Raw genomic sequence first — 6,549 nt, 5'->3', positions numbered from 1 at the left:
GGTAGAAAACTATTCTGTCTCCCCACGTAGAATCATTTGAGTTGGAAGAGACTCAGAATGTTCATATAGTCCCCTGTAATGAACAGGAACAGCTACAGTTCAATCAGGTTGCTCAGAGCCCCGTCCAGCCTTGAGTGTCTCCAGGGATGGGACATCCACCACCTCTCTGGCCAATCTATTCCAGTGCCTCACCACACTGTCAAAAACTTTCCATATATATGATCTAGATCTCCTCTCTTTTAATTTGTAACCATTTCCCCTTGTCCTATTGCAACATTCACAGCTAAAGAGGCTGTCCCTTTCTTCCAGAAGCCTTACAATAACTTAAGAAGAGAGACCTCGGTCATAACTCATCCAAAGACCAAACGAGCATGGCAAACATTCCTTGCTGCATATGACTTACCCTTCACTTCTGCCCATAGTTCCCTTATCACATAAGAGATACTACTCGTTCAACTCTGAAAGGTAGTGCCTTGGGCTTCCTCTTGATACCATCCCACTGACTGGGTGTAAGTAGGCAGTGGATGGCTTTAATTTACTGACCAGCTGCACCTTGTTTCACAGTCATTTGAAGGGAGAAGTGAAGACACGTTAGTACTGTCTTCTAGTTAAGGACCTTGAGTAGAGTAGGGAGAATCCTCAGCTACAGAAAGCTGAGGGTATTTTTGTTTCTCATGTTATAAGGACAGGATTCGAGACTGGATTCTGCAGAGAGCTACAGTCCCTCTTAAAGAAAGTTATAGGTGACAGCTAAAGATATGTTGTGGCTTGAGATGAAAAATGCATAAATTTTGCTGCATCTCAGCAAAGGTAAGACAGGCTGTTTTGTTTGCAAAGCAATACATAAAGTATGAAAAAGAAGTCTATATTTTGATCCCAACTTGCTCTTTATGGAGACAGGAGATTCCTGAAATGTTCAGTCTGAAACATAGATCAGAAGGAAACAAGGGCTCTGTGTGTATAAAACATGAATGTTTTCATTATTTGTGATGACATTTACAAGGAAGAGCTCGGGGAAAGTATTTCAGATTATGAACAAATAGCAGTTTCTGTGTTATTGCTGTTAGAATACAGAATTTTTTCATAGCTCTACTGATATTCTTATTAGTTAGCTTCTTTTGTAATTGCACATGAAGATTTCCTACAGCATGTAGGAAGTACAAGATAAGTACAGAGATGAGTAGCAGGACAGGCTTCCCAGGGAGGTGGTTGAATCACCATCCCTGGATGTGTTTAAGAGCCATTTGGATCTGGTACTCAGGGATATGATTTAGTGGAGGGTTTTTAGAGTTTGCGTACTGGTGAGGCTGAGGTTGGACTTGATGATCTTCAAGGACTTTTCCAACCTGGGTAATTCTATGATTCTATGACATCATCTGAAGTGTTTGAAATCTAGGATATGTACAAGAAGTTTCACAGAATCTTTCATGGATAATTAATTTGAAATTTATTGAATAATAATAAGTCTGAAAGGTATTTTGATTGCTGGCTTGTAGCCAAAATAAAACATAATTTGTCTCTGATAAGCTGTTTAAGTGAATCACCAGTTATATTCTGAGGAGTACTCATCAGGGTCCTATTTATTACAAGAGACAAAACAAGAACTACAGGGGGTACATAAGTCTACACAACCACTTTTTATATTTTGTTTTTAATTTCATTATTCCCACTAAAAAAGAGTGACATGGAGATCAGGGCTAGGAAAAAAAATGAAAGGTGTCAAATATGGTGTGATCCTTTTTAGAACAGCAAGTAAGAGGTTTCATGGCTCAGTACTACTTGTTGAACTTCTTTCACTTCAATTTGAATTCATTTAAAAACCAATCAAACTGTAGCTAGTTCAATGAGAGTTCTCTGCTGCCTGGAAAAATGACTGTTTCATAGGTTCTGAATCACCTCCTGGTGAATATGATGCTTACTGCATAGCTGGAAGGGAGGTGTCTGAAGCAATGCAGGAAACGTTACTGGTGACTCAATGGGTATCTGTCCTCTTTCTTAAAGGCCAAATTGTGGTTTTATGCAAGCCCCAAAGGACAGAAAGTATGTAGCTCTCTTGATCCTCAGAGAATACTATGAGTTACTACAAAGCTCACCTACTGCGCTCTAAATCTTCTTCTGTATCTCAGAATAGGAAAAATATCCTTGCTGACTTTCTGTGGTATAAATCATGCTGTTGTGCCAGCTCACTTCCCCCCCTGGTGTATACATGAGACAGGTATGAGAGCCTTGTAGAGATTCTGGAGCCATGGATACTGGTCTCTTCTGGGCTGTGTAGTCCACATAGTTATGGCAAAAAGTCAGGGCATCGCATCCCTGTACAGAATTCACAATTAAATGATGTATCACCAAAGTGCTGCAATAGAGATCAATTTTGCTGCTGGTCAAGGGAGAGCCATTTGAATGATGTTTTAACACATGACCCAGTAAACAATAAAGTACATTTTGAATCATTGGAGTTTAAGAATATTTTCCACTTTGGCTTGTCCCAGTCCAAACTATATAGTTATGTATCAGCTAATTTAAACCTCTGTTTATTTGCCTGTCTGCTTGTCTCTCTTAGATTAAATTGCAGCATATTTTACATCGTGCATTGTTCTAAATCCTGTTATTCTAATTCATCTTTGTGTATTCATAGGTCTTATAAGCTTCTTTGGAAGCTTTCTTTTTTTGGTAATTAAAATTTGCTGTTATTGTTTCTTTAAGATAGTTATTGTTCAGGGACCTTCAATTGCATTACAGCCTCACTATACAAATCAAGTAAGTTAAAGACCACTATGACCTTGACACTGAGATCTCTAAATAGGAGCACATGTTTAATATTCATAGTCAATTCCTTGTAGGAGTATTTTGAAAAGAAATCCAAAGCACAGTTTAAGCTGGAGAAATAAACACTGTTTGTTTATCAGATTGTCTGCATTTCATTTCCTGAACTAAACAGCTAAAGTCTGTTTGCACTTCTGACGTTGCAAGTCTCACAAGCTGATCCAAGAGAACATCTGTCATTTTGTTTTCAAGACTGGACATTGCGGGAGAAAAGGAGTGGGTGAGGAAATTAGACATTAACAAACACATCAATCTGAGCATAGTGAGAACTTCCTTAGCTGCCTTCAGTGGCCAAGAAAGTTGTACCTTAGAAATGCACTTCTAAGGAGCTTTACCCATTCTCTAACAGCAGTTGTAGAGCAAGGAGTCATTTTTCTTCTTTATGTTCTGCTCAAACCAATGCCAATAAGTACTTTTTTTGAAGTGTTTGTGAGTCCTAAAATGTATTCCAGCAATACTTACTCAGTGTATACCAAAAGCTAATTTAAAAAAATCAGGAGCTCACTCTCCTTTAACATGAGCTACAACTATTCTGAACTCATTGTGTTTGGTGCAAGAAAAAATAGGTAGGATTTTGGTGCAGGCAAAGGATTATTTGAAGGAAATACCACAGCTTGCTCTATTCTTTGCTGCTTCTGGCCAAAAGAACAGTTTGTGTTAGTACATTTAAGGAGAGGAAATTCAGATTGTTAATAGCAGAACTGGCTTAGAAATCTGGCTTTAAATTCTTTCTCAGTTTTAATAGTTTTTTGTTTTTTATTTTCTAGCAGTTGAAGAGGGGATTCAGTCTTGAACTTTAATCATTAAAGGATCTGCAATGAGAGGTAACGTGCATTTCAACAGAAGTCTGGGATAAAACTGTTATTTTTTACTAGAAAATAGTGATTCATAAAAATGAAGGGTATTCAGAGGAACAAAACGTGTGCTCAGGAGAACTGTTTGATATGTGATGGTATGCATAAGTAAGGCGGGTAGATCTGGTCAAAGAGTGTGCTTGAAGAGGTGGGAATAGAGAATGAAAGACTGAAGGAAAAGACCTCCTTGCCTTTCCCCTCAAGGATATCCAAGAACCAAATTGTTGAGATTTTCTTCTGAAATGTAGAAGACTCAGACTCAATATTTTTTCCTTTGTAAACATGAAAAGGTAAAGAGGTAGGAGTTTAGTGTTCTTATGTTGCAGGGAAATATTCCATCTGCTGTGGAAGATATAGGTTTCTTACTTAAAGTGTAAGAAAAGCAAAACAAAAATATCAAGTGTTGCTCAGGGTTTATGCATTGCAACCCACCATCCTATGGGGACTTTCATGTTGTTCTGTTAATTGGGCACAGGTAGTGTATGGAGAGTCTCTTGAAAAGGGCCATTTTACTGTGCTTGGAAAGGTCTCAACCATCTGTAAGATTATAAAGATCTTGCATTAGGTGTGTGGGTGCAAAATGCAAGTTCAACTAGCTGCTGAGCGGGGTTGTGTGGTCTAGGCAGACCTAAGGACGAGCCATTGCTTAGCAGGTTATGTATGTTTGTAGTTCTCTAAAAATACCTCTGTACTGTTTCTTACTAATTCTCTCTTCAAAGATAGATAATGTGACACCAACTGCTATCAGTTTAGCATGCATGGGGATATGTGAAAGAATAAGAAATTTCCTTCAATTCAAACCACACTTTTGTGGGTTCTTCAGACAAGATGTGTCGCCAGAGCCCCACCACAGTCTGCTCCAGTACATAGATTTGTGTTTGTGTCTTGATTTTGTGGAATCAAGAGTTGCATGGAAATGATCATGAGTCATAGAAACTCCTTATTCTTCTAATAAACAGCTACAGTGAGGTGGAGGAAAACACAGACGTAAGTGAAATTTTGTTTCTTAGCTGCTGAGAAACTCCCTAGAATCATAAGGAACCTCATCCCTACTGATGTGTTTGTGGATACATATACCATGCAATACCATGCCACATGAAAAAGGACAGTGTATTAAAGAAAGAGGACTGAATATGAATAAAATGAGTTAAGGCAAACAGTCACTTTCAGATGTTTTCTACTCATCTGAGGAGAATTAAATTCACCTTAGGATGCTTTTAATATTCAGAAGCAACCTAGAAGTGCAATTCATAGTAGTTTGAAAAGAAACAAGCTCATAAGCCACCAGAAGACAATGCACAACAATTTATTAACAATTAATTTACTCAAGTAGGTTAAGAACATATAAAGGCTCAGCAACATAAATTCATCTGTAATAATAATTTAAAAAATGGAATTATTGAGAGGGTACAAGCTGTGTCATATAAATACATACATTAATATTTTTGATACTGCATTTGATAATGTCTTTGTAAGCCAAAAGTGAAATACAAATCTAGTGAAAATTCATGATGTATAATTTCTGCAAACTCTGTTGTTTGAAAATTCATATTTCCTTAATTGTCTACATGGAAGGATGTGTCAGGTGTTTCCACAAGGTCTGCAGAACAGTTTTTGAGCTTATGATAGACCATCAGCCTGCACGCTGAGTGTGGGTAAACATACCAAAACCAACAAAGCCTCTCCCCTCATTGAAATAAGTAGATACGTTGTGTGTTTTACTGAAAGGAAAAAAATAAATAAATCACCTTTCCCTTTATCCTGGTAAGGTCTCAGCTGGACCCCTGTGCCTAGTTGTGTATGTCCCACTTCCAAAGAGATGTGATTCAGTTGGAGAGAAACCCCAAGACTGTAAAATAAGTAGAGGTCTAAAAATGCACCAAAAGACTGAGGAAACTGAAATTGTTTAGTCTTAAAAAATAGAACTGCAGAAAGGGGGTATGACTTGAGTCCTCAAATATGTAAAAGGTTGCTGAAAAAAATGAGGGTAACAAGTTGTTCTCCATGTTCACTCTGATGGGACAGAAAAAAAGCTGAAAATGCTGCTAGGACTTTAGGACTGTTACTAGGAATGACTTTTTTAAATAGGAAGATAGAAAAGCTCTGGAACTGAGTTTTCAGGAGAAGATATAAAACATCAGTTTTCAAGGCCTTCTTTATAAAAAAACTTATTGTTCAGAAATTATTTAGTAAGAATTGGCCTTCCTTTGGGTAGGTGAAATCTTGAGTTCCCTTCTTACTTTCTTCTGATTTCGTGACATTAATTCATACAATCTGCCTAAGTGTATAAAATTAGACAGCAAAAGCTCTGCAAATAGATTAGGAAGCTAACTTGGAGATTCAAGATAAAAGGAAGAAAGAGTTGTGTTAGAATTGGAGATGAAGAAGGATTCAGTTGAGATGATTTCTGGTAAGCAGTTTCAGTAGTGTGATAAAACCGCAAGGCAAAACCTAGATGGAAATACAGTGAGATTGAAAGTGAAAATGATTGTATAGCTATGTGAATGAGCACACACAAGGGAGTTTGAGGTCTAGAGATGATCACAGGATAAAATGCTGGGGGTGGGGAAGATCAAAGAGAAATATATAACAGATGGAGGGTGGGGGAAAGAGAAACATTTCCTCCAGATGGCATGTATTATCTCCTTGAAAGATTGGCAAGATTATAGAATCTTGCCAAAAGGAGGATGTACTGTGAAGAAAGGTATAGCAAGTGTATTCTATTACATTCTATTCAGATAGCACTGAAAGAGTCTAAATATACAAATTCTTTGTCTTAATCAAACTTGCTCCCTGTGTGACTGTCATTATTGGTGTCACTTAGTATTTAGCATATAACTAGAGATATTATGTCACGTATCACAAAACCAGG

The sequence above is a fragment of the Coturnix japonica genome, chromosome 4 (assembly GCF_054131305.1).
Source record: "Coturnix japonica strain WE chromosome 4, WE-NBRP24, whole genome shotgun sequence".
In the NCBI taxonomy this organism is placed as follows: Eukaryota; Metazoa; Chordata; class Aves; order Galliformes; family Phasianidae; genus Coturnix; species Coturnix japonica.
The sequence above is the reverse complement of the archived record's forward strand: the minus strand, read 5'-3'. Positions refer to the sequence as shown.